The sequence below is a fragment of the Schistocerca nitens genome, chromosome 8 (assembly GCF_023898315.1).
Source record: "Schistocerca nitens isolate TAMUIC-IGC-003100 chromosome 8, iqSchNite1.1, whole genome shotgun sequence".
NCBI classification, from domain to species: Eukaryota; Metazoa; Arthropoda; class Insecta; order Orthoptera; family Acrididae; genus Schistocerca; species Schistocerca nitens.
Genome location: NC_064621.1, coordinates 120,904,834 through 120,930,815, shown reverse-complemented (window position 1 = coordinate 120,930,815; position 25,982 = coordinate 120,904,834). Strand labels below are relative to the sequence as shown.

The following is a 25,982-nucleotide window of genomic DNA, read 5'->3' as shown; positions in this document are numbered from 1 at the left end:
GCAACGAGATCATTCAAAGGACGCGACACGGACTAAAATTTCGGCACTCCGACGGAAACGTCGGACCTGTGGATGTCGACCATGCAGGACCTGGCCTTTGGACGATCCGTGTATTCGAACTGCCTTTCGAGGTGAATGAAGATGAAGTCATCGCGGCGCTAAGCCCGTTCGGAAAAGTCCAGAGCCACGTAGCCGAGACTTGGGCACAGTTTACGACGTATCCGGTGCTTAATGGTGTGAGACAAGTCCGAATCGATCTCAAACGGCACGTTTTCTCGTACATTTCTATCGGCGGCTGCCGTGCGGTGGTCATTTACGACGGACAACCTCGAACATGTTCCGGTTTTGGCAAAGAAGGCCACGTCCGTAATGAATGCCTGCAACGCCGCATCACACAACTAAGGCCCGACGATACGAACACCGACAGAACCACGACCACCCTTCCAGTCACCTATGCGGCGACACTGCACGTCCAGCCTTCACAAGGCGCCGTTCATGAGCGTCTCTCTGTTCCGATACACCCGGAGGCGTCCCAGCACCTTGACACCGGCGATGCCGCCCGTGAACATGCCCAACAGCCGGACACACCCACGCTAGAAGATCACAAGGATACCAATGAGAGTGTTCTGGAGAATGAAGACCGCATCATATCACCCGCGGCTTTTGTACCGGAACGACGTGAATCTCTTCCTTCCTCCGACACCGAAACTCATTGCCGAAAGCAGAAGTCGCCCAAACGACGAAAAAAACGCCGCAAGACATCAGACTCGACCATTGAGCCCCCTCCGCAGGACGAAGAGATGCCACATCACTCCGACGGAGAACACGATAACACTTTCTCCTCTGCCACGGAGACGCGTCATCCACAAGACGGTGAACCGTCCAACAGAGATCGTGCGCAAGCCCTGCGCCCAGAAGACATGGAACATAGCACGCCTGTTGTCACCGACGCCATTGAGCCGACTCGGCCAGAGCTGCCACCTCTCGCCGATGTCAAACCTGTCGGACACCTTTCATGGGCGGATGACACGGATTTCCCACCTCCTTCTGATGCGGAAATGAGATCTGTTTCTCCGTTAGACCAAAACTAAAATGGGGGAAGTTTCTACGGCGACTCCTGCGACTTCTATGGACTTCCAGCATCCACCGCAACAATCTTCACCAGCTACGCACCTATCGGCACCACGGATCTCCCATCAGGCGTACCGAATAGCTACTATCAATACTAATAATATCGGCTCCCACGCTAAACTTCAACTGCTCCGTGACACGCTAAGAGCAGCGGACATCGACATCGCCCTATTACAAGAACTGAGGACAGCGACTTGGACTGGGTGTTATGGATATGAGACGTACGCCGCCCCTGCAGCTATGGAACACACAGGCGCAGCCATCCTCCTCCGAGAAGGAATTGCAGTTTCCGATGTCGCATACCTCCCAACAGCGCGAGGGGTGGCCATAACAGTTGAAGGACTCAAAATCATCAATCTCTACGCCCCATCGGGCACTGACAAACGGAGGGATCGCTCCCAGTTCTACGCAGAAGATATCACGCCTTTATTCCTCGGTCGATACGATCATCTCATCGTAGGTGGAGATTTCAACTGTGTTCTCGAGCGCACAGACCAATACCCCCATTTCACCACATGTCGGGAACTTCGCTTCCTCGTCCGCCGCCTTCGTCTCCTCGATACTTGGCGAGTGGTCCACGGCGACCGCCCGGGGTATACACACATCACGAGCCACTCCGCCAGCCGACTCGATAGAATATACATCTCTGACGCTCTGAAATCAGTTCTCCTCGACGCGGAACGTTGGCCGTCTGCCTTTTCGGATCACGACATCTACATCTGTACCATGAACCTACGTCGACAATCTATATGGCGCAGTGCAGGACCTTGGAAACTCAATGTCGCGCTGCTGCAGGACCCTGAATGTCGACAACAGGTCTCCGACACGTGGCATACTTGTGTTCAACGCATTATGCGTTATGAGACCACACTGCAGTGGTGGTTGCTGTGCGCCAAACCGGCCATCCGACGCACATTGACACACTATGGCAGAGCCAAAGCCAGCTGGAATCACCATACAACTGTTTTCTACTATAGCGCTCTACGTGAACTCATGGATCATTCTCCATCCCCGGATCGCCTCAAAGAAGCTCAACGCATCAAGGCAAAGATTTTATCCTTGACCAGATGCCGTCTAGAGGGAGCCATTGTCCGAGCCCGCAGCCAAGACAGGATTAACGGTGAAGAACCTTCTATGCATCATATTGTTCAAAACGTTCGTCGACGCCGACAGGCTTTAATGACAACTTTAGACTTACCTGATGGACGACGGCTGACTTCGCAAGCTACCATTGCGGGTGCATTCACAACGCACTATAGACTTTTCTATCAAGAAGTACCTGCCGGTGCAGAGGCCATTGCTGAGGTTGCCCAGGAGACACTTGGTACTCTCAACGCAGCAGCTGCAACCCTCCTGACTGCTGAAGTGACCACCGACGACGTCCAAGGCGCTGTGGCCAAGGGGTCTCTGAATCGATCTCCCGGCCCGGATGGTTTACCTCTCGAATTTTACAGAACCTTCCAAGATTTGATGATGCCACGATGGAGGGACATGTACTGGGAACTTTTGTCCGGCGCGGCGAACCCGCCACCAATGTTCATGGAAGGCTTACTTGTACCAGTCCCGAAACCCGCAGGAGGAACACGACTCGACAGTTATCGGCCGATCACGTTACTCAATTCGGACTTCAAGATTTTCACACGCCTTCTAGCAGTGCGACTCAAACGTGTCTTACGGGACATTGTTTCCCCCGAACAAACATCCTTAGGCGGCGATCGTAATATACAGACAGCCCTCAGTGAGTATCGAGATGTGATCGCTGTGGCAACTCACTCGCGACTGCCAGGCGCTTTAATCTCCATCGACTTCAAACAAGCGTTTCACCGCGTCAATCATGCATTCCTCAACGCAGTGATGGACCGAATGGCAATTCCCCCGACGTTCACGCAAGTGATTATGCGGCTCCTTCGTGGAGCAACGTCCAGACTTCTCGTCAACGGCAGACTTACAGAACCTATACGGATTGAACGTTCAGTACGGCAGGGTTGCCCTTTGTCGACGGTGCTTTATGCCATTGCGATGGAACCACTCATTTGCGGATTACGGCGACGTTTGACAGGTATTCCACTCCGGGATCATATGTTCCGCTGCCGAGCTTACGCGGACGACTTGGCCCTCGTCGTACGTTCAGCGGCTGACGTACAAGCTGCGATGCAGTGGATTACCCGTTACAGTGCAGGGGCAGGGAGCGCTATGAACGTGGCAAAATCATGCGCCATGAAGATCGGCCGCGGCCTTCCCGCGGACAGCGTAGTTCCATTTCAACTGGTGGACACCCTTCGTTGTCTCGGATTGGTGTACACGCGAGACATTCGCCGCACCTCGGCGATCAATTTTCGGGCGCTGCTGCAACGCATCCGGGCCAACATACAAAACCACATACTACGCCCGCTGAATATGTGCCAGAGAGTCACCTTCGTCAATACCCATCTGGCAGCTCGGATACCCCATATAGCGCAGATTCTGCCCATCACTGCGACAATGGCGGCCAGGTTACAGGCGGCATTCGGCTATTTCATTTGTTCTGGACACATCTTCAAAGTCCAGTATGAAGCTCTCACCTTACCGAAGCGGGATGGTGGCCTCGATCTGGTTAATGTGAGAGCCAGGACCACGGCACTTTACACCAATACTATGCTCCGGTTATGGAAAAGCCAAAATGCTAGTTTTACTGGAATGTTGACCACCGAGCTCGCACCTGTTTCGCGACGACCACCGACGTCTTTGGCACACATCCCACCTCCGGTGTCACATATCGGCCGTTTCTTTTTGGAGTACAGCTACATATGCACCGAGCTCCCCAGGACCAGGAAGATGACCACCCGCGACATCTACCGCCTTCTCCGAAAGTCTCCACCCCGCAACCCCGTCGAAACACGTCACCCCCAGGTTTCATGGCCTACAGTTTGGAAAACGATCCACCAACCATATCACACCACTGATACCACCTCTATGTGGTATCTTCTCGTCAACGGCAAGTATACTACAAGACAGAAACTGCATCGCATCGCACTGGTGGACTCACCCCTGTGCCTCAAGTGCAATGTCGAAGATACGGATTTACATCGTTTTGAGTGTGGGCCAGCAGCAGCTGTCTGGACCCTCGTACAGAAGATTGTGGCTTTCTACCTCCGAGTACCACCACATCACGTTTCTCCCACAATGATGATATATCCCGACACGACCTACTTTCCATCGGCTAAGTGGCACGCCATCACATGGATCAGTGGCATGGCTGTCAACTACCTCTTCGGGGACGACATCGTCGATCCGGCGGACTTCTGGACACGCCTCCAAGTACATCACCACACCCTTCGCCGGCATCGACACTATCGGGCCACTTTCGCGAACTATTTACAGAGCATTTTCACCAACCCGCCACAAAGCTGGAATCTCAACGAACCGTGCCAGCCAAGACAGGACGATCCCACGTTCCCCTTCAATGGTCAATGATAGAATGCATTTTGTTCTGCTGGCGCGCCAAAGTGGAGCATGGCGCGGAAAGTATTCCTATTTTATTTCACTTCTCTTTTCTTCTCCTCTTCTAAATTTGTTTTTCTCCTTACACATGTTTATCCTTTTCACACATAGCTGTCTATCTGCAGACTATTTGTTTTCTTTCTCTTGTGCTACAAAAAAAAAAAAACAATGCTGCTGATGGTGAGACTGTATACTCATTTATGTTTAAAAAAAATACACAAGAAGACCGTTGCGGAAATATAACTACCTTTTATGTTTTACGTTTTCAAAGGATATTGTGTTATTTTATGAAGAACGTCGTCTTTTATTTTCATACCCAAGAGGTTTTTATTTGTTTGCTTTAAAAAAACAAACTTAGTAGAGCACATATTAAAAAAAATTAAAAAAAAACGTTGGTAGAGCACTTGCCCAAAAAAAAAGAAATAAAAAAAGTTGGTACAGCACTTGCCCGCGAAAAAAAAAAATCTGCCAGGAAGTTTCATATCAGCGCACACTCCGCAGCAGAGTGAAAATCTCATTCTGGAAACATCCCCCAGGCTGTGGCTAAGCCATGTCTCCGCAATATCCTTTCTTTCAGGAGTGCTAGTTCTGCAAGTTTCGCAGGAGAGCTTCTGTAAAGTTTGGAAGGTAGGAGACGAGGTACTGGCAGAAGTAAAGCTGTGAGTACCGGGCGTGAGTCGCGCTTCGGTAGCTCAGTTGGTAGAGCACTTGCCCGCGAAAGGCAAAGGTCCAGAGTTCGAGTCTCGGTCGGGCACACAGTTTTAATCTGCCAGGAAGTTTCATATCAGCGCACACTCCGCTGCAGAGTGAAAATCTCATTCTGAAAACATCCCCCAGGCTGTGGCTAAGCCATGTCTCCGCAATATCCTTTCTTTCAGGAGTGGTGGTTCTCCAAGTTTCGCAGGAGAGCTTCTGTAAAGTTTGGAAGGTAGGAGACGAGGTACTGGCAGAAGTAAAGCTGTGAGTATCGGGCGTGAGTCGTGCTTCGGTAGCTCAGTTGGTAGAGCACTTGCCCGCGAAAGGCAAAGGTCCCGAGTTCGAGTCTCGGTCGGGCACACAGTTTTAATCTGCCAGGAAGTTTCATATCAGCGCACACTCCGCTGCAGAGTGAAAATCTCATTCTGGAAACATCCCCCAGGCTGTGGGCTGTGGCTAAGCCATGTCTCCGCAATATCCTTTCTTTCAGGAGTGCTAGTTCTGCAAGTTTCGCAGGAGAGCATCTGTAAAGTTTGGAAGGTAGGAGACGAGGTACTGGCAGAAGTAAAGCTGTGAGTACCGGGCGTGAGTCGTGCTTCGGTAGCTCAGTTGGTAGAGCACTTGCCCGCGAAAGGCAAAGTTCCCGAGTTCGAGTCTCGGTCGGGCACACAGTTTTAATCTGCCAGGAAGTTTCATATCAGCGCGCACTCCGCTGCAGAGTGAAAATCTCATTCTGGAAACATCCCCCAGGCTGTGGCTAAGCCATGTCTCCGCAATATCCTTTCTTTCAGGAGTGCTAGTTCTGCAAGTTTCGCAGGAGAGCTTCTGAAAAGTTTGGAAGGTAGGAGACGAGGTACTGGCAGAAGTAAAGCTGTGAGTACCGGGCGTGAGTCGTGCTTCGGTAGCTCAGTTGGTAGAGCACTTGCCCGCGAAAGGCAAAGGTCCCGAGTTCGAGTCTCGGTCGGGCACACAGTTTTAATCTGCCAGGAAGTTTCATATCAGCGCACACTCCGCTGCAGAGTGAAAATCTCATTCTGGAAACATCCCCCAGGCTGTGGCTAAGCCATGTATCCGCAATATCCTTTCTTTCAGGAGTGCTAGTTCTGCAAGTTTCGCAGGAGAGCTTCTGTAAAGTTTGGAAGGTAGGAGACGAGGTACTGACAGAAGTAAAGCTGTGAGTACCGGGCATGAGTCGTGCTTCGGTAGCTCAGTTGGTAGAGCACTTGCTCGTGAAAGGCAAAGGTCCCGAGTTCGAGTCTCGGTCGGGCACACAGTTTTAATCTGCCAGGAAGTTTCATATCAGCGCACACTCCGCTGCAGAGTGAAAATCTCATTCTGGAAACATCCCCCAGGCTGTGGCTAAGCCATGTCTCCGCAATATCCTTTCTCTCAGGAGTGCTAGTTTGCAAGTTTCGCAGGAGAGCTTCTGTAAAGTTTGGAAGGTAGGAGACGAGGTACTGGCAGAAGTAAAGCTGTGAGTACCGGGCGTGAGTCGTGCTTCGGTAGCTCAGTTGGTAGAGCACTTGCCCGCGAAAGGCAAAGGTCCCGAGTTCGAGTCTCGGTCGGGCACACAGTTTTAATCTGCCAGGAAGTTTCATATCATCGCGCACTCCGCTGCAGAGTGAAAATCTCATTCTGGAAACATCCCCCAGGCTGTGGCTAAGCCATGTATCCGCAATATCCTTTCTTTCAGGAGTGCTAGTTCTGCAAGTTTCGCAGGAGAGCTTCTGTATAGTTTGGAAGGTAGGAGACGAGGTACTGGCAGAAGTAAAGCTGTGAGTACCGGGCGTGAGTCGTGCTTCGGTAGCTCAGTTGGTAGAGCACTTGCCCGCGAAAGGCAAAGGTCCCGAGTTCGAGTCTCGGTCGGGCACACAGTTTTAATCTGCCAGGAAGTTTCATATCAGCGCACACTCCGCTGCAGAGTGAAAATCTCATTCTGGAAACATCCCCCAGGCTGTGGCTAAGCCATGTATCCGCAATATCCTTTCTTTCAGGAGTGCTAGTTCTGCAAGTTTCGCAGGAGAGCTTCTGTAAAGTTTGGAAGGTAGGAGACGAGGTACTGGCAGAAGTAAAGCTGTGAGTACCGGGCGTGAGTCGTGCTTCGGTAGCTCAGTTGGTAGAGCACTTGCCCGCGAAAGGCAAAGGTCCCTAGTTCGAGTCTCGGTCGGGCACACAGTTTTAATCTGCCAGGAAGTTTCATATCAGCGCACACTCCGCTGCAGAGTGAAAATCTCATTCTGGAAACATCCCCCAGGCTGTGGCTAAGCCATGTATCCGCAATATCCTTTCTTTCAGGAGTGCTAGTTCTGCAAGTTTCGCAGGAGAGCTTCTGTAAAGTTTGGAAGGTAGGAGACGAGGTACTGGCCGAAGTAAAGCTGTGAGTACCGGGCGTGAGTCGTGCTTCGGTAGCTCAGTTGGTAGAGCACTTGCCCGTGAAAGGCAAAGGTCCCGAGTTCGAGTCTCGGTCGGGCACACAGTTTTAATCTGCCAGGAAGTGTCATATCAGCGCACACTCCGCTGCAGAGTGAAAATCTCATTCTGGAAACATCCCCCAGGCTGTGGCTAAGCCATGTATCCGCAATATCCTTTCTTTCAGGAGTGCTAGTTCTGCAAGTTTCGCAGGAGAGCTTCTGTAAAGTTTGGAAGGTAGGAGACGAGGTACTGACAGAAGTAAAGCTGTGAGTACCGGGCGTGAGTCGTGCTTCGGTAGCTCAGTTGGTAGAGCACTTGCTCGTGAAAGGCAAAGGTCCCGAGTTCGAGTCTCGGTCGGGCACACAGTTTTAATCTGCCAGGAAGTTTCATATCAGCGCACACTCCGCTGCAGAGTGAAAATCTCACTCTGGAAACATCCCCCAGGCTGTGGCTAAGTCATGTATCCGCAAAATCCTTTCTTTCAGGAGTGCTAGTTCTGCAAGTTTCGCAGGAGAGCTTCTGTAAAGTTTGGAAGGTAGGATACGAGGTACTGGCAGAAGTAAAGCTGTGAGTACCGGGCGTGAGTCGTGCTTCGGTAGCTCAGTTGGTAGAGCACTTGCCCGCGAAAGGCAAAGGTCCCGAGTTCGAGTCTCGGTCGGGCACACAGTTTTAATCTGCCAGGAAGTTTCATATCAGCGCACACTCCGCTGCAGAGTGAAAATCTCATTCTGGAAACATCCCCCAGGCTGTGGCTAAGCCATGTCTCCGCAATATCCTTTCTTTCAGGAGTGCTAGTTCTGCAAGTTTCGCAGGAGAGCTTCTGTAAAGTTTGGAAGGTAGGAGACGAGGTACAGGCAGAAGTAAAGCTGTGAGTACCGGGCGTGAGTCGTGCTTCGGTAGCTCAGTTGGTAGAGCACTTGCCCGCGAAAGGCAAAGGTCCCGAGTTCGAGTCTCGGTCGGGCACACATTTTTAATCTGACAGTTGATAGTCTGCGTTCGGCAGGGCAGCAGTGCTCACCGCGCTCGGCCGTCCACGCCGCTGCCCGCGCGGAGTGTTTTGTTTACTTCCTCGTCAAAGCGCTTCTCAGTCGAACAAGCTGTAATGGCCAACTCTTACAGGAAGAACACTCTTAAGTTCACCTTCTCAAAGGAATACGCACGACCCAAAGCACTGGCCGTCGAACGCTTCCTACGCGAAGACGTGAAGATCCCGCGTGACGAACTCATCGGCATACACCTATCGATCATTAGCAGCGTCGTTTATGTTAAGATGACTTCCGACGCTGCCTGCAACGAGATCATTCAAAGGACGCGACACGGACTAAAATTTCGGCACTCCGACGGAAACGTCGGACCTGTGGATGTCGACCATGCAGGACCTGGCCTTTGGACGATCCGTGTATTCGAACTGCCTTTCGAGGTGAATGAAGATGAAGTCATCGCGGCGCTAAGCCCGTTCGGAAAAGTCCAGAGCCACGTAGCCGAGACTTGGGCACAGTTTACGACGTATCCGGTGCTTAATGGTGTGAGACAAGTCCGAATCGATCTCAAACGGCACGTTTTCTCGTACATTTCTATCGGCGGCTGCCGTGCGGTGGTCATTTACGACGGACAACCTCGAACATGTTCCGGTTGTGGCAAAGAAGGCCACGTCCGTAATGAATGCCTGCAACGCCGCATCACACAACTAAGGCCCGACGATACGAACACCGACAGAACCACGACCACCCTTCCAGTCACCTATGCGGCGACACTGCACGTCCAGCCTTCACAAGGCGCCGTTCATGAGCGTCTCTCTGTTCCGATACACCCGGAGGCGTCCCAGCACCTTGACACCGGCGATGCCGCCCGTGAACATGCCCAACAGCCGGACACACCCACGCTAGAAGATCACAAGGATACCAATGAGAGTGTTCTGGAGAATGAAGACCGCATCATATCACCCGCGGCTTTTGTACCGGAACGACGTGAATCTCTTCCTTCCTCCGACACCGAAACTCATTGCCGAAAGCAGAAGTCGCCCAAACGACGAAAAAAACGCCGCAAGACATCAGACTCGACCATTGAGCCCCCTCCGCAGGACGAAGAGATGCCACATCACTCCGACGGAGAACACGATAACACTTTCTCCTCTGCCACGGAGACGCGTCATCCACAAGACGGTGAACCGTCCAACAGAGATCGTGCGCAAGCCCTGCGCCCAGAAGACATGGAACATAGCACGCCTGTTGTCACCGACGCCATTGAGCCGACTCGGCCAGAGCTGCCACCTCTCGCCGATGTCAAACCTGTCGGACACCTTTCATGGGCGGATGACACGGATTTCCCACCTCCTTCTGATGCGGAAATGAGATCTGTTTCTCCGTTAGACCAAAACTAAAATGGGGGAAGTTTCTACGGCGACTCCTGCGACTTCTATGGACTTCCAGCATCCACCGCAACAATCTTCACCAGCTACGCACCTATCGGCACCACGGATCTCCCATCAGGCGTACCGAATAGCTACTATCAATACTAATAATATCGGCTCCCACGCTAAACTTCAACTGCTCCGTGACACGCTAAGAGCAGCGGACATCGACATCGCCCTATTACAAGAACTGAGGACAGCGACTTGGACTGGGTGTTATGGATATGAGACGTACGCCGCCCCTGCAGCTATGGAACACACAGGCGCAGCCATCCTCCTCCGAGAAGGAATTGCAGTTTCCGATGTCGCATACCTCCCAACAGCGCGAGGGGTGGCCATAACAGTTGAAGGACTCAAAATCATCAATCTCTACGCCCCATCGGGCACTGACAAACGGAGGGATCGCTCCCAGTTCTACGCAGAAGATATCACGCCTTTATTCCTCGGTCGATACGATCATCTCATCGTAGGTGGAGATTTCAACTGTGTTCTCGAGCGCACAGACCAATTCCCCCATTTCACCACATGTCGGGAACTTCGCTTCCTCGTCCGCCGCCTTCGTCTCCTCGATACTTGGCGAGTGGTCCACGGCGACCGCCCGGGGTATACACACATCACGAGCCACTCCGCCAGCCGACTCGATAGAATATACATCTCTGACGCTCTGAAATCAGTTCTCCTCGACGCGGAACGTTGGCCGTCTGCCTTTTCGGATCACGACATCTACATCTGTACCATGAACCTACGTCGACAATCTATATGGCGCAGTGCAGGACCTTGGAAACTCAATGTCGCGCTGCTGCAGGACCCTGAATGTCGACAACAGGTCTCCGACACGTGGCATACTTGTGTTCAACGCATTATGCGTTATGAGACCACACTGCAGTGGTGGTTGCTGTGCGCCAAACCGGCCATCCGACGCACATTGACACACTATGGCAGAGCCAAAGCCAGCTGGAATCACCATACAACTGTTTTCTACTATAGCGCTCTACGTGAACTCATGGATCATTCTCCATCCCCGGATCGCCTCAAAGAAGCTCAACGCATCAAGGCAAAGATTTTATCCTTGACCAGATGCCGTCTAGAGGGAGCCATTGTCCGAGCCCGCAGCCAAGACAGGATTAACGGTGAAGAACCTTCTATGCATCATATTGTTCAAAACGTTCGTCGACGCCGACAGGCTTTAATGACAACTTTAGACTTACCTGATGGACGACGGCTGACTTCGCAAGCTACCATTGCGGGTGCATTCACAACGCACTATAGACTTTTCTATCAAGAAGTACCTGCCGGTGCAGAGGCCATTGCTGAGGTTGCCCAGGAGACACTTGGTACTCTCAACGCAGCAGCTGCAACCCTCCTGACTGCTGAAGTGACCACCGACGACGTCCAAGGCGCTGTGGCCAAGGGGTCTCTGAATCGATCTCCCGGCCCGGATGGTTTACCTCTCGAATTTTACAGAACCTTCCAAGATTTGATGATGCCACGATGGAGGGACATGTACTGGGAACTTTTGTCCGGCGCGGCGAACCCGCCACCAATGTTCATGGAAGGCTTACTTGTACCAGTCCCGAAACCCGCAGGAGGAACACGACTCGACAGTTATCGGCCGATCACGTTACTCAATTCGGACTTCAAGATTTTCACACGCCTTCTAGCAGTGCGACTCAAACGTGTCTTACGGGACATTGTTTCCCCCGAACAAACATCCTTAGGCGGCGATCGTAATATACAGACAGCCCTCAGTGAGTATCGAGATGTGATCGCTGTGGCAACTCACTCGCGACTGCCAGGCGCTTTAATCTCCATCGACTTCAAACAAGCGTTTCACCGCGTCAATCATGCATTCCTCAACGCAGTGATGGACCGAATGGCAATTCCCCCGACGTTCACGCAAGTGATTATGCGGCTCCTTCGTGGAGCAACGTCCAGACTTCTCGTCAACGGCAGACTTACAGAACCTATACGGATTGAACGTTCAGTACGGCAGGGTTGCCCTTTGTCGACGGTGCTTTATGCCATTGCGATGGAACCACTCATTTGCGGATTACGGCGACGTTTGACAGGTATTCCACTCCGGGATCATATGTTCCGCTGCCGAGCTTACGCGGACGACTTGGCCCTCGTCGTACGTTCAGCGGCTGACGTACAAGCTGCGATGCAGTGGATTACCCGTTACAGTGCAGGGGCAGGGAGCGCTATGAACGTGGCAAAATCATGCGCCATGAAGATCGGCCGCGGCCTTCCCGCGGACAGCGTAGTTCCATTTCAACTGGTGGACACCCTTCGTTGTCTCGGATTGGTGTACACGCGAGACATTCGCCGCACCTCGGCGATCAATTTTCGGGCGCTGCTGCAACGCATCCGGGCCAACATACAAAACCACATACTACGCCCGCTGAATATGTGCCAGAGAGTCACCTTCGTCAATACCCATCTGGCAGCTCGGATACCCCATATAGCGCAGATTCTGCCCATCACTGCGACAATGGCGGCCAGGTTACAGGCGGCATTCGGCTATTTCATTTGTTCTGGACACATCTTCAAAGTCCAGTATGAAGCTCTCACCTTACCGAAGCGGGATGGTGGCCTCGATCTGGTTAATGTGAGAGCCAGGACCACGGCACTTTACACCAATACTATGCTCCGGTTATGGAAAAGCCAAAATGCTAGTTTTACTGGAATGTTGACCACCGAGCTCGCACCTGTTTCGCGACGACCACCGACGTCTTTGGCACACATCCCACCTCCGGTGTCACATATCGGCCGTTTCTTTTTGGAGTACAGCTACATATGCACCGAGCTCCCCAGGACCAGGAAGATGACCACCCGCGACATCTACCGCCTTCTCCGAAAGTCTCCACCCCGCAACCCCGTCGAAACACGTCACCCCCAGGTTTCATGGCCTACAGTTTGGAAAACGATCCACCAACCATATCACACCACTGATACCACCTCTATGTGGTATCTTCTCGTCAACGGCAAGTATACTACAAGACAGAAACTGCATCGCATCGCACTGGTGGACTCACCCCTGTGCCTCAAGTGCAATGTCGAAGATACGGATTTACATCGTTTTGAGTGTGGGCCAGCAGCAGCTGTCTGGACCCTCGTACAGAAGATTGTGGCTTTCTACCTCCGAGTACCACCACATCACGTTTCTCCCACAATGATGATATATCCCGACACGACCTACTTTCCATCGGCTAAGTGGCACGCCATCACATGGATCAGTGGCATGGCTGTCAACTACCTCTTCCGGGACGACATCGTCGATCCGGCGGACTTCTGGACACGCCTCCAAGTACATCACCACACCCTTCGCCGGCATCGACACTATCGGGCCACTTTCGCGAACTATTTACAGAGCATTTTCACCAACCCGCCACAAAGCTGGAATCTCAACGAACCGTGCCAGCCAAGACAGGACGATCCCACGTTCCCCTTCAATGGTCAATGATAGAATGCATTTTGTTCTGCTGGCGCGCCAAAGTGGAGCATGGCGCGGAAAGTATTCCTATTTTATTTCACTTCTCTTTTCTTCTCCTCTTCTAAATTTGTTTTTCTCCTTACACATGTTTATCCTTTTCACACATAGCTGTCTATCTGCAGACTATTTGTTTTCTTTCTCTTGTGCTACAAAAAAAAAAAAAAAAACAATGCTGCTGATGGTGAGACTGTATACTCATTTATGTTTAAAAAAAATACACAAGAAGACCGTTGCGGAAATATAGCTACCTTTTATGTTTTACGTTTTCAAAGGATATTGTATTATTTTATGAAGAACGTCGTCTTTTATTTTCATACCCAAGAGGTTTTTATTTGTTTGCTTTAAAAAAAACAAACTTAGTAGAGCACATATTAAAAAAAATTAAAAAAAAACGTTGGTAGAGCACTTGCCCAAAAAAAAAGAAATAAAAAAAGTTGGTACAGCACTTGCCCGCGAAAAAAAAAAAATCTGCCAGGAAGTTTCATATCAGCGCACACTCCGCAGCAGAGTGAAAATCTCATTCTGGAAACATCCCCCAGGCTGTGGCTAAGCCATGTCTCCGCAATATCCTTTCTTTCAGGAGTGCTAGTTCTGCAAGTTTCGCAGGAGAGCTTCTGTAAAGTTTGGAAGGTAGGAGACGAGGTACTGGCAGAAGTAAAGCTGTGAGTACCGGGCGTGAGTCGTGCTTCGGTAGCTCAGTTGGTAGAGCACTTGCCCGCGAAAGGCAAAGGTCCAGAGTTCGAGTCTCGGTCGGGCACACAGTTTTAATCTGCCAGGAAGTTTCATATCAGCGCACACTCCGCTGCAGAGTGAAAATCTCATTCTGAAAACATCCCCCAGGCTGTGGCTAAGCCATGTCTCCGCAATATCCTTTCTTTCAGGAGTGGTGGTTCTCCAAGTTTCGCAGGAGAGCTTCTGTAAAGTTTGGAAGGTAGGAGACGAGGTACTGGCAGAAGTAAAGCTGTGAGTATCGGGCGTGAGTCGTGCTTCGGTAGCTCAGTTGGTAGAGCACTTGCCCGCGAAAGGCAAAGGTCCCGAGTTCGAGTCTCGGTCGGGCACACAGTTTTAATCTGCCAGGAAGTTTCATATCAGCGCACACTCCGCTGCAGAGTGAAAATCTCATTCTGGAAACATCCCCCAGGCTGTGGCTAAGCCATGTCTCCGCAATATCCTTTCTTTCAGGAGTGCTAGTTCTGCAAGTTTCGCAGGAGAGCATCTGTAAAGTTTGGAAGGTAGGAGACGAGGTACTGGCAGAAGTAAAGCTGTGAGTACCGGGCGTGAGTCGTGTTTCGGTAGCTCAGTTGGTAGAGCACTTGCCCGCGAAAGGCAAAGGTCCCGAGTTCGAGTCTCGGTCGGGCACACAGTTTTAATCTGCCAGGAAGGTTCATATCAGCGCACACTCCGCTGCAGAGTGAAAATCTCATTCTGGAAACATCCCCCAGGCTGTGGCTAAGCCATGTCTCCGCAATATCCTTTCTTTCAGGAGTGCTAGTTCTGCAAAGTTTCGCAGGAGAGCTTCTGTAAAGTTTGGAAGGTAGGAGACGAGGTACTGGCAGAAGTAAAGCTGTGAGTACCGGGCGTGAGTCGTGCTTCGGTAGCTCAGTTGGTAGAGCACTTGCCCGCGAAAGGCAAAGGTCCCGAGTTCGAGTCTCGGTCGGGCACACAGTTTTAATCTGCCAGGAAGTTTCATATCAGCGCACACTCCGCTGCAGAGTGAAAATCTCATTCTGGAAACATCCCCTAGGCTGTGGCTAAGCCATGTCTCCGCAGTATCCTTTCTTTCAGGAGTGCTAGTTCTGCAAGTTTCGCAGGAGAGCTTCTGTAAAGTTTGGAAGGTAGGAGACGAGGTACTGGCAGAAGTAAAGCTGTGAGTACCGGGCGTGAGTCGTGCTTCGGTAGCTCAGTTGGTAGAGCACTTGCCCGCGAAAGGCAAAGGTCCCGAGTTCGAGTCTCGGTCGGGCACACGGTTTTAATCTGCCAGGAAGTTTCATATCAGCGCACACTCCGCTGCAGAGTGAAAATCTCATTCTGGAAACATCCCCCAGGCTGTGGCTAAGCCATGTCTCCGCAATATCCTTTCTTTCAGGAGTGCTAGTTCTGCAAGTTTCGCAGGAGAGCTTCTGTAAAGTTTGGAAGGTAGGAGACGAGGTACTGGCAGAAGTACAACTGTGAGTACCGGGCGTGAGTCGTGCTTCGGTAGCTCAGTTGGTAGAGCACTTGCCCGCGAAAGGCAAAGGTCCAGAGTTCGAGTCTCGGTCGGGCACACAGTTTTAATCTGCCAGGAAGTTTCATATCAGCGCACACTCCGCTGCAGAGTGAAAATCTCATTCTGGAAACATCCCCCAGGCTGTGGCTAAGCCATGTCTCCGCAATATCCTTTCTTTCAGGAGTGCTAGTTCTGCAAGTTTCGCAGGAGAGCTTCTGTAAAATTTGGAAGGTAGGAGACGAGGTACTGGCAGAAGTAAAGCTGTGAGTACCGGGCGTGAGTCGTGCTTCGGTAGCTCAGTTGGTAGAGCACTTGCCAGCGAAAGGCAAAGGTCCCGAGTTCGAGTCTCGGTCGGGCACACAGTTTTAATCTGCCAGGAAGTTTCATATCAGCGCACACTCCGCTGCAGAGTGAAAGTCTCATTCTGGAAACATCCCCTAGGCTGTGGCTAAGCCATGTCTCCGCAGTATCCTTTCTTCCAGGAGTGCTAGTTCTGCAAGTTTCGCAGGAGAGCTTCTGTAAAGTTTGGAAGGTAGGAGACGAGGTACTGGCAGAAGTAAAGCTGTGAGTACCGGGCGTGAGTCGTGCTTCGGTAGCTCAGTTGGTAGAGCACTTGCCCGCGAAAGGCAAAGGTCCTGAGTGCGAGTCTCGGTCGGGCACACAGTTTTAATCTGCCAGGAAGTTTCATATCAGCGCACACTCCGCTGCAGAGTGAAAATCTCATTCTGGAAACATCCCCCAGGCTGTGGGCTGTGGCTAAGCCATGTCTCCGCAATATCCTTTCTTTCAGGAGTGCTAGTTCTGCAAGTTTCGCAGGAGAGCTTCTGTAAAGTTTGGAAGGTAGGAGACGAGGTACTGACAGAAGTAAAGCTGTGAGTACCGGGCGTGAGTCGTACTTCGGTAGCTCAGTTGGTAGAGCACTTGCCCGCGAAAGGCAAAGGTCCCGAGTTCGAGTCTCGGTCGGGCACACAGTTTTAATCTGCCAGGAAGTTTCATATCAGCGCACACTCCGCTGCAGAGTGAAAATCTCATTCTGGAAACATCCCCTAGGCTGTGGCTAAGCCATGTCTCCGCAGTATCCTTTCTTTCAGGAGTGCTAGTTCTGCAAGTTTCGCAGGAGAGCTTCTGTAAAGTTTGGAAGGTAGGAGACGAGGTACTGGCAGAAGTAAAGCTGTGAGTACCGGGCGTGAGTCGTGCTTCGGTTGCTCAGTTGGTAGAGTACTTGCCCGCGAAAGGCAAAGGTCCCGAGTTCGAGTCTCGGTCGGGCACACAGTTTTAATCTGCCAGGAAGTTTCATATCAGCGCACACTCCGCTGCAGAGTGAAAATCTCATTCTGGAAACATCGCCCAGGCTGTGGCTAAGCCATGTCTCCGCAATATCCTTTCTTTCAGGAGTGCTAGTTCTGCAAGTTTCGCAGGAGAGCTTCTGTAAAGTTTGGAAGGTAGGAGACGAGGTACTGGCAGAAGTACAGCTGTGAGTACCGGGCGTGAGTCGTGCTTCGGTAGCTCAGTTGGTAGAGCACTTGCCCGCGGAAGGCAAAGGTCCCGAGTTCGAGTCTCGGTCGGGCACACAGTTTTAATCTGCCAGGAAGTGTCATATCAGCGCACACTCCGCTGCAGAGTGAAAATCTCATTCTGGAAACATCCCCCAGGCTGTGGCTAAGCCATGTCTCCGCAATATCCTTTCTTTCAGGAGTGCTAGTTCTGCAAGTTTCGCAGGAGAGCTTCTGTAAAGTTTGGAAGGTAGGAGACGAGGTAATGGCAGAAGTAAAGCTGTGAGTACCGGGCGTGAGTCGTGCTTCGGTAGCTCAGTTGGTAGAGCACTTGCCCGCCATAGGCAAAGGTCCCGAGTTCGAGTCTCGGTCGGGCACACAGTTTTAATCTGCCAGGAAGTTTCATATCAGCGCACACTCCGCTGCAGAATGAAAATCTCATTCTGGAAACATCCCCTAGGCTGTGGCTAAGCCATGTCTCCGCAATATCCTTTCTTCCAGGAGTGCTAGTTCTGCAAGTTTCGCAGGAGAGCTTCTGTAAAGTTTGGAAGGTAGGAGACGAGGTACTGGCAGAAGTAAAGCTGTGAGTACCGGGCGTGAGTCGTGCTTCGGTAGCTCAGTTGGTAGAGCACTTGCCCGCGAAAGGCAAAGGTCCCGAGTGCGAGTCTCGGTCGGGCACACAGTTTTAATCTGCCAGGAAGGTTCATATCAGCGCACACTCCGCTGCAGAGTGAAAATCTCATTCTGGAAACATCCCCCAGGCTGTGGCTAAGCCATGTCTCCGCAATATCCTTTCTTTCAGGAGTGCTAGTTCTGCAAGTTTCGCAGGAGAGCTTCTGTAAAGTTTGGAAGGTAGGAGACGAGGTACTGGCAGAAGTAAAGCTGTGAGTACCGGGCGTGAGTCGTGCTTCGGTAGCTCAGTTGGTAGAGCACTTGCCCGCGAAAGGCAAAAGTCCCGAGTTCGAGTCTCGGTCGGGCACACAGTTTTAATCTGCCAGGGAGTTTCATATCAGCGCACACTCCCCTGCAGAGTGAAAATCTCATTCTGGAAACATCCCCTAGGCTGTGGCTAAGCCATGTCTCCGCAATATCCTTTCTTTCAGGAGTGCTAGTTCTGCAAGTTTCGCAGGAGAGCTTCTGTAAAGTTTGGAAGGTAGGAGACGAGGTACTGGCAGAAGTAAAGCTGTGAGTACCGGGCGTGAGTCGTGCTTCGGTAGCTCAGTTGGTAGAGCACTTGCCCGCGAAAGGCAAAGGTCCCGAGTTCGAGTCTCGGTCGGGCACACAGTTTTAATCTGCCAGGAAGGTTCATATCAGCGCACACTCCGCTGCAGAGTGAAAATCTCATTCTGGAAACATCCCCCAGGCTGTAGCTAAGCCATGTCTCCGCAATATCCTTTCTTTCAGGAGTGCTAGTTCTGCAAGTTTCGCAGGAGAGCTTCTGTAAAGTTTGGAAGGTAGGAGACGAGGTACTGGCAGAAGTAAAGCTGTGAGTACCGGGCGTGAGTCGTGCTTCGGTAGCTCAGTTGGTAGAGCACTTGCCCGCGAAAGGCAAAGGTCCCGAGTTCGAGTCTCGGTCGGGCTCACAGTTTTAATCTGCCAGGAAGGTTCATATCAGCGCACACTCCGCTGCAGAGTGAAAATCTCATTCTGGAAACATCCCCCAGGCTGTGGCTAAGCCATGTCTCCGCAATATCCTTTCTTTCAGGAGTGCTAGTTCTGCAAGTTTCGCAGGAGAGCTTCTGTAAAGTTTGGAAGGTAGGAGACGAGGTACTGGCAGAAGTAAAGCTGTGAGTACCGGGCGTGAGTCGTGCTTCGGTAGCTCAGTTGGTAGAGCACTTGCCCGCGAAAGGCAAAGGTCCCGAGTTCGAGTCTCGGTCGGGCACACAGTTTTAATCTGCCAGGAAGTTTCAAAGTTCTAATTTACTGCAGCCATAGTGGCATCGTCAAATGTTAAATGGAGAATCAGCACCAGCATCGTCAAATACATATAAATAACATCACATGCTTGAGTCATGTTGTCAGTTGTACTACTGTTTAAAACAAGCTGCCATACAATAGGCACAACGTGTTTGTGTTGTAAGATCACCAGATGTCGCTAATGTAGCCATACACTAGTTTTCAATAATTAATTGAAAAAAAAAGAAAATCAAATGGGATACAATAGTGGAAGGGACAAACCGAGTTTAGGATACAGTATAGCAATATAATTTGTTTAGCGAAGTATAACTGCACGCATTCATAGGCATCCTGAATCAAGCATGTGGCACTGTTGTATATATGCATTCTGCAATATAACTGTGGCCCACCAGACTACAGTGGGTGGAAGTGCCTGAGGCAACACCTGACATGAAAGAGTCCGATACATCCCACTGCACAACACATTAAAGAACAACAAACTGACAATCAAGTATGATGGTACTTATGAAGCCACAAACCTTTATGAACCATCAATATAAGACATTAAATGTTCCAATTAATCAATCAGAGAAGGAAAACCTTTTTCCTCAATAAATCGCAACACTTCTAATTGTTGCCACAAAAGAAAGTGAAAATTAATGGAAAAACTATCACACACTTATTATGTAACGACAATCAGAGCAGTAATAATTAAACACATAAGAACAATTCACAGATGTACCAGGTGACTAAGGAACCGACTAGCGTAAATATTACCAATTTGCTGTAAGGTGAAGCAGACAGCTTTGTAGTCTTACAGTCGTTATAACATATATTAAAGCCAGTTTAAGAATAAATGACAAATTACTAGTAGTTAGAACTTCTACTGTCATCATACAAGAACACTTAAAATACAACGTGCCTTGCAGAACGATTTCCAAACCATTTGGAAGGCACAACCGTTAACACTGGCCTCATCGACAGGCACACCCAACTGGTGTAAGTTCATGTAGCACATAGAGGGGTCAGAACTCGGTCACTGGTGAACCAGAAGAATAAGACAATGTAATCACAGTGCAGTACGATTTCCAACAGGAAATGGGCCAACAACAACTCAATATCTTAGACGACACAATGTCTGGCAGCAAACAGCTCTTCCTCAAGAAATGGTGGAGTTGGCAGCAGTGAGGAGGCTGTACAATGCCACATGATACAACATGGTTGCAGCCAGGCACAAACCTCCCACAGACAGCAACGAATTCCACTGCAGGCACTGGCAACACCAGTTCCACTCAACAAGCGTGCCTTGTGCCATGCAGTTCCATTCAACTGTGCTGCCCCTCTGCATTGTGTGGAGCCAAAGGCGACACCGCAGTACTCCAGTGCTGACTGCAAACCCTGTCTGTAATAGCCTCACCATTATTGGCACACTGGTGTACTGCGCTATCCCAGTCGTTCCAACAACTCTCTGTCAAACCTCGCTGGAAATCAACTGACCTCGTGACTATTGTAGCCTGCTCCATTAAAGCTTTGCACAGCCAGTCACACTACAGCAACGGGAAGCCAAACGGAAGAACCAACAAACAGTCAGCACAACAGCTCAAACTCCCACATAAAGGCAGAACTGGGGTGGGTAACTGGAATCTCCTTTCTCTAAATACTTGGGCTTGCTGTCTGTCCATCACCCATTTCTTGCCTCCCTCAGCGCGAAGGGAACAGCAGTGTGAGCCTTTCACCTACTACATAAGGTCTGACAAACTTGGGCAACATTTTCTGCTGATGCCTTGAATTGGCTTTGTCCGCAGAAATTTTTGAGAAACGCTTCATCTCCTACTTTAACTGAAGCGATTTGCTTCCCATTCTCCTACCAAGCTTTCTCCTGAGAATCTCCCATTTTATTTTATTTCTTCCAGATCCACCTATTCCAGTAGTAGATCCTTGAGCGGCCATAAAATGGTCACTGAAGAATTTAATGAGAATGTTTAGCTTGGCAGGAGTGGTCTGATGGGCTTCATGGTGGGCGGTATCGGAAGCAAAACATAGACAATTTGGCAACATGTTCCATCACCTCTGGGACCTTGAATGGTAAACAGTGAGGGATGATTCCAACTTACCGTTTATTTTTGCATTGAAATATGCCTTTGATACTAAGATGTCTTGGTAATACGTATTATTCCTTGTCGAAACAGAACCACTTGAACACTTTTAGACGTGAAGGCTGATACTCCCTAACTAAAGATGTCAGGGTCCAAAACTGAGGAAAATTTTTCTCAAGTTGCTGAATATTAATAGCCTTAGGGATCAACAATACAAACTTAGTGAAGGTGTCGACTTTGACCAAGATAAAAAGGTTTCCGCTTTGGGAATGGGGCAAGGGCCCCAGGTAACCTATACATGATTTATCGATTAGTTGAAACTCGTACTCAGCGAGCAGTTTCTGAATGTCGCAGTCCAGATGAAACTACAGGTGATCTCCACTCGAAGACTGATCTCCAGAGAACACATAACTTGGATCCTTCGTCCCCCCTGGAACAGAAGCGCAAGAAATCCTTGCATGGAACGATGGGACTCGTGTGTTGCTGCTTGTCATCCTGGAACACCTCAATCACATCACCCACTTGAAACATTTGGCTCAACGCACTGGCAGTTTGGTTTAGCCCCACTTTAATAAGGCAAACATCGAACTATAACATAGAGGTCATTACTCCCCACTGTGTTATTTGGCTTGTGTATCGTGTCTTAACGAAAATCCAACTCTGAGCCTGGTTATCGATTTCCAGTCGACAGCGACGATGTTCCAAATAAAAGTTATATCTCTCTAGTGTGAACATAGCGGCCCGTGATTATAATTTGTACACTGAGTATCTGGTTTCAACTTGTGACAACGCCCGTGATGTGAACATAAGAGGCCTTCCGTCTCCACCCTGCTCTCGTAACAGGACAACTGCACCTAAAACATCGGAAGTGTTGCTTTGAAAGATAAACGGGCAATCAAAATAAGGAATCCCTGACACTAGTGCTAGTTTTTGACCCATTTTAATGCTTCAAAGGCAACTTATTGAGGTTCACTCCATACAAATGTTCTACTCATGGTACGCAATGACCTAATAGGAGCTGATTTCTGCGTGAAATTCAGCATGAAATTCAGAAGGAAATTCACTTTTCCAACAAAACAGTTGGTAGCCATCTTGTCTTTTGGGACTGGGATGGATGAACTGGTTGCAGCTGTTGTCGAGGGGTCCCAGTTTTCATACTTCATCCCAGGTGAACGTTATTGTGTTAATTTTAGCTGTCAGACCCGCTTCCTTCAGGTGGCTGAACACCTGGCGGATGTGGTCTAGATGCTCCACAGAACTGGCGCTGTAAACAGACGTGAACTTAAAGACCTCCAGACAGAATCCAATGGACGCCATCAGACTGCCGGCCCTCTGGCCGGTACAAAGATGACCCTATTAAACTCAGAAAGGTTGTAGGTGGTACATAACGCCGTTAGAGGCTTAGACTCTCCTGGTAGTAGGCCTAGTGTAAATCCTGAACTGTAAAAGGTTTATAATTGCGTAGGCTTCCGCGGCCAGAGTCAGTCGACATAAAAGTTTTCTGGGTTTGGTACCGCGTCATAATGTAAAAAGTACTGCTGCTACAGAAAAGTCAACGTTTTTACATTATGTCGCGGTACCAAACCCAGAAAACTTTTATGTCGACTGTAAAAAGTTTGTCATCCGGAAATCGCGTAAAGCAGTTGCGTTATTCCGTAGGTGGGATAGACTCGAGCACGACATTCTGGTAATAAGCTATGGGTCGAAAACCCTTCCTATGAGTGTTAGAAACCAGAAATATAGAGTCAGTGTAAGGTGAGACAAAGGGTAGACGACACCATCAGAAAATAAATATTCGATGATTTAATGCAAATGTTGCATTTCAAGAGTTGACAACCAGTAGGGAAACTGATGCATTGAGAGCTTATCCGTGAGCTGGTTCTAGTATTAAACTTTAGTAGTTACTCGCAATGTATTAAACAACACGTCCGGAAATTTGGCCACCGCTCGCAGATTGACCTCTGGGTAAGTGGGTAACATCAACTCTTGCCTGCTCTGCACTCACTCTACATACCTTTGTGCCAATGCTATGGGTACAAAACTTAATACTGTCCTCTGACCTAAATTTAATATACGACCACGACCAACATAATCAACCAAGCACTGGGTCAATTGCAAAAAATCACAACGCAGAATGAGCTTCAGAGCCAGATTTTTAAAAACCAAGCACACAAGTGGCCACTAGAACCCCTGGAATCTCTGATTCAAGCCTTACCAACGACAATACGAGGTTGTCCTTCCACCACATGACTCATCCAACTCATCACTCTTAGCTCTGAGAAGATGGTCAGTTGTTTATAACGTGTATACCAGGTGCAGTCCAGGAGGGGGACGTTCCTCCATAATCCAGCAGAGCACATACATGTTCAGTTCCTAAAAATGCATGCACACAAAGCAGTCACCCAACTTTGAGGGTGCACGAGTGGAAGCATTCTGCATAATGCAGAATGTGCCCCTTGCTTCAGGCATCAGCTGTTCATCCACCTACCCTTAGGTATCGTAGATTCCCTGACAAAAAGGCCAGGCTTCTTGCAAAAATAGCATACAGTGCTAGTAACAGGATGTGACTGACCAGCTCTGACTTCACACATGTTATTTAGAATGCCCAGGTTATTTCTTAGATTTAGTTTCCCCATTCATGGCCACTATAAAGAATATTTACAAATTCCAGCCAAAAGTTTGTCTATATCGACGTTGCTCACTGGTTTATCACTAAACAATTTTCTGGACCTGTCCTCTGCTCCCATACCCTTCGAGATAATGCCATCACCAGGTCTTCAGAGATCGCAACACACAATACTAAAATGCAAAGATGCATTTCATTAACATAATGAGGCAAATGATTATCCTCGCCTTGTATGCAGTATACATGTTGGTCTAGCAAGCCGGCTGGGGTGACCGAGCGGTTCTAGGCGCTACAGTCTGGAACCGTGCGACCGCTACGGTCGCAGGTTCGAATCCTGCCTCGGGCATGGATGTGTGTGCTGTCCATAGGTTAGTTAGCTTTAAGTAGTTCTATGTTCTAGGGGACTGATGACCTCAGAAGTTAAGCCCCATAGTGCTCAGAGCCATTTTTTGGTCTAGCAAATCTTTCCTCTTACAACCACCCACGCATTTACTGAAAAGCACCTTTGAGAAGTCTCACAACGTATTTGCACCTTCCATTGCTCCCGCAATTATCTTTTGCAAATGTCCTGTGGTCAATGGATAAACCTGTTGTAAGACTACTCTTTGATTATCCTGTAACACATTAGTCTGTTGATGTAACCCAACAAACAACCACAACAACTCAGTTAACTGATCGGTACTATCTACTGAGAAACGTGACACTCTTTCAATAGTAGACATCAGAGGGTTCGGCTACTCTCAAAACAGGCTGTCTATCTACTTCCCAAACAGGCTGCAAATTCTTTGTTCATATCTGCCCTCACTAATACTAACTTCAACAACCAGCTCTTCGTCCCACCAACGTCGGACTAACATTTGTTGCTTTCAGGCCACAACCTCGTCCTGCAAACATTTTCCTTTGGACAGCACTGAAGGATCTTTACTGACACGGCATATGTCTCGAATTCTATTAGCTAGGAGGCCCAGAAGGGCCTACACTCGGCAAATCTGCCTTCGAGATGGGAAGCAAGTTTCAAACCTGTTACAGGGCGTTGAAGATCACCCAGTAAACTTATACAGATTTCGGAAGCTTGATTTACCTCGCCCATTGACTCGGCGAAAATGTTTACTGGGTCAGTCAAGAGCAGCACACAGGCTTTGACAATGTTCAGGTACGCTGCCCTCGACATTTACTTTATGAATGCGTAGCCCATATTGCAGGCGCGATTTTGTGAGGCTACCCACGTTGATGACGTTCGTTGCTGCCAGGGAACTGCTCATGAAGCACACAACAAACGCAACAGGACGGTATCCACACGAAAATTAAAAAAAAAAAAAAACACAAATAGTGTAAAAACACTACCACCAGTGTGCAATTTTATCCTTAGCCAGTGAAATCACAGCCATGATCTGTTACCATTGATAGCTGATAGCAGGGCACAGGGCTGCTAAGTAGAAAGACTGAATTCAACTGAGGATAGAATATTAATATATTCTTAAATCACCACAAAAACAGCATTACAAAGCATATCCAGTTTCCGATAATGAGAGTGCTGCTAGAGTGGGTCACGACGAGCTTATTTCACTTAGGAACATATGTCTGTAACACCTAAGTGTATGGCGCTAGGCGTCATTGATCAGCGTCGCTGCTGCCAAGAGGGTAGGCACACGGCATGCCGTGTAAGGCGTCTTGGTGGGAGAACTGCAGGGAAAGGGTTTCAATGTATTTGTGTCACCAAGGAAAAACCTCAGACTGAAGTTTTTGACCTTTGTTGGCAAATTGTATACTCAACATAGTTGCGGATATTGGCAGGACACACTACAGGTGTACCACCTATTACTGAGGCGTGAATGCATTGCTTTTGGTTGTCAAATGCCTTTCTGATAGGTGTTGCATAGCGGGCAGCACCTGTCCTCACTGGGGAGTCTGGTTCGCCCTGCAAAAGTTTGTCATCAAATGGGCACTGTCTTGTGTTTGTTACTGTGTGGAGCAGACAGGGAATGGAGAGCTGTTGTTGGGAGTAAAGGGATGCATATGGGGTTTGGATGGAAATACTCACTG

General features: G+C 49.5%; 1 protein-coding gene and 2 non-coding genes across 4 annotated transcripts in view; all 3 read left to right on the top strand.

Annotated features, from left to right (window-relative positions):
- LOC126198459 (uncharacterized) overlaps positions 1 to 25,982 on the top strand; it is a 263,192-nt gene that overhangs the window by 45,881 nt on the left and 191,329 nt on the right. The gene's annotated exons all lie outside the window — the stretch shown is intronic.
- Positions 7,706 to 7,780, top strand: Trnas-uga (transfer RNA serine (anticodon UGA)). Its single transcript has one exon. It is a non-coding gene; the product is annotated as a tRNA-Ser (tRNA).
- Positions 17,324 to 17,398, top strand: Trnap-cgg (transfer RNA proline (anticodon CGG)). The gene has a single exon. It is a non-coding gene; the product is annotated as a tRNA-Pro (tRNA).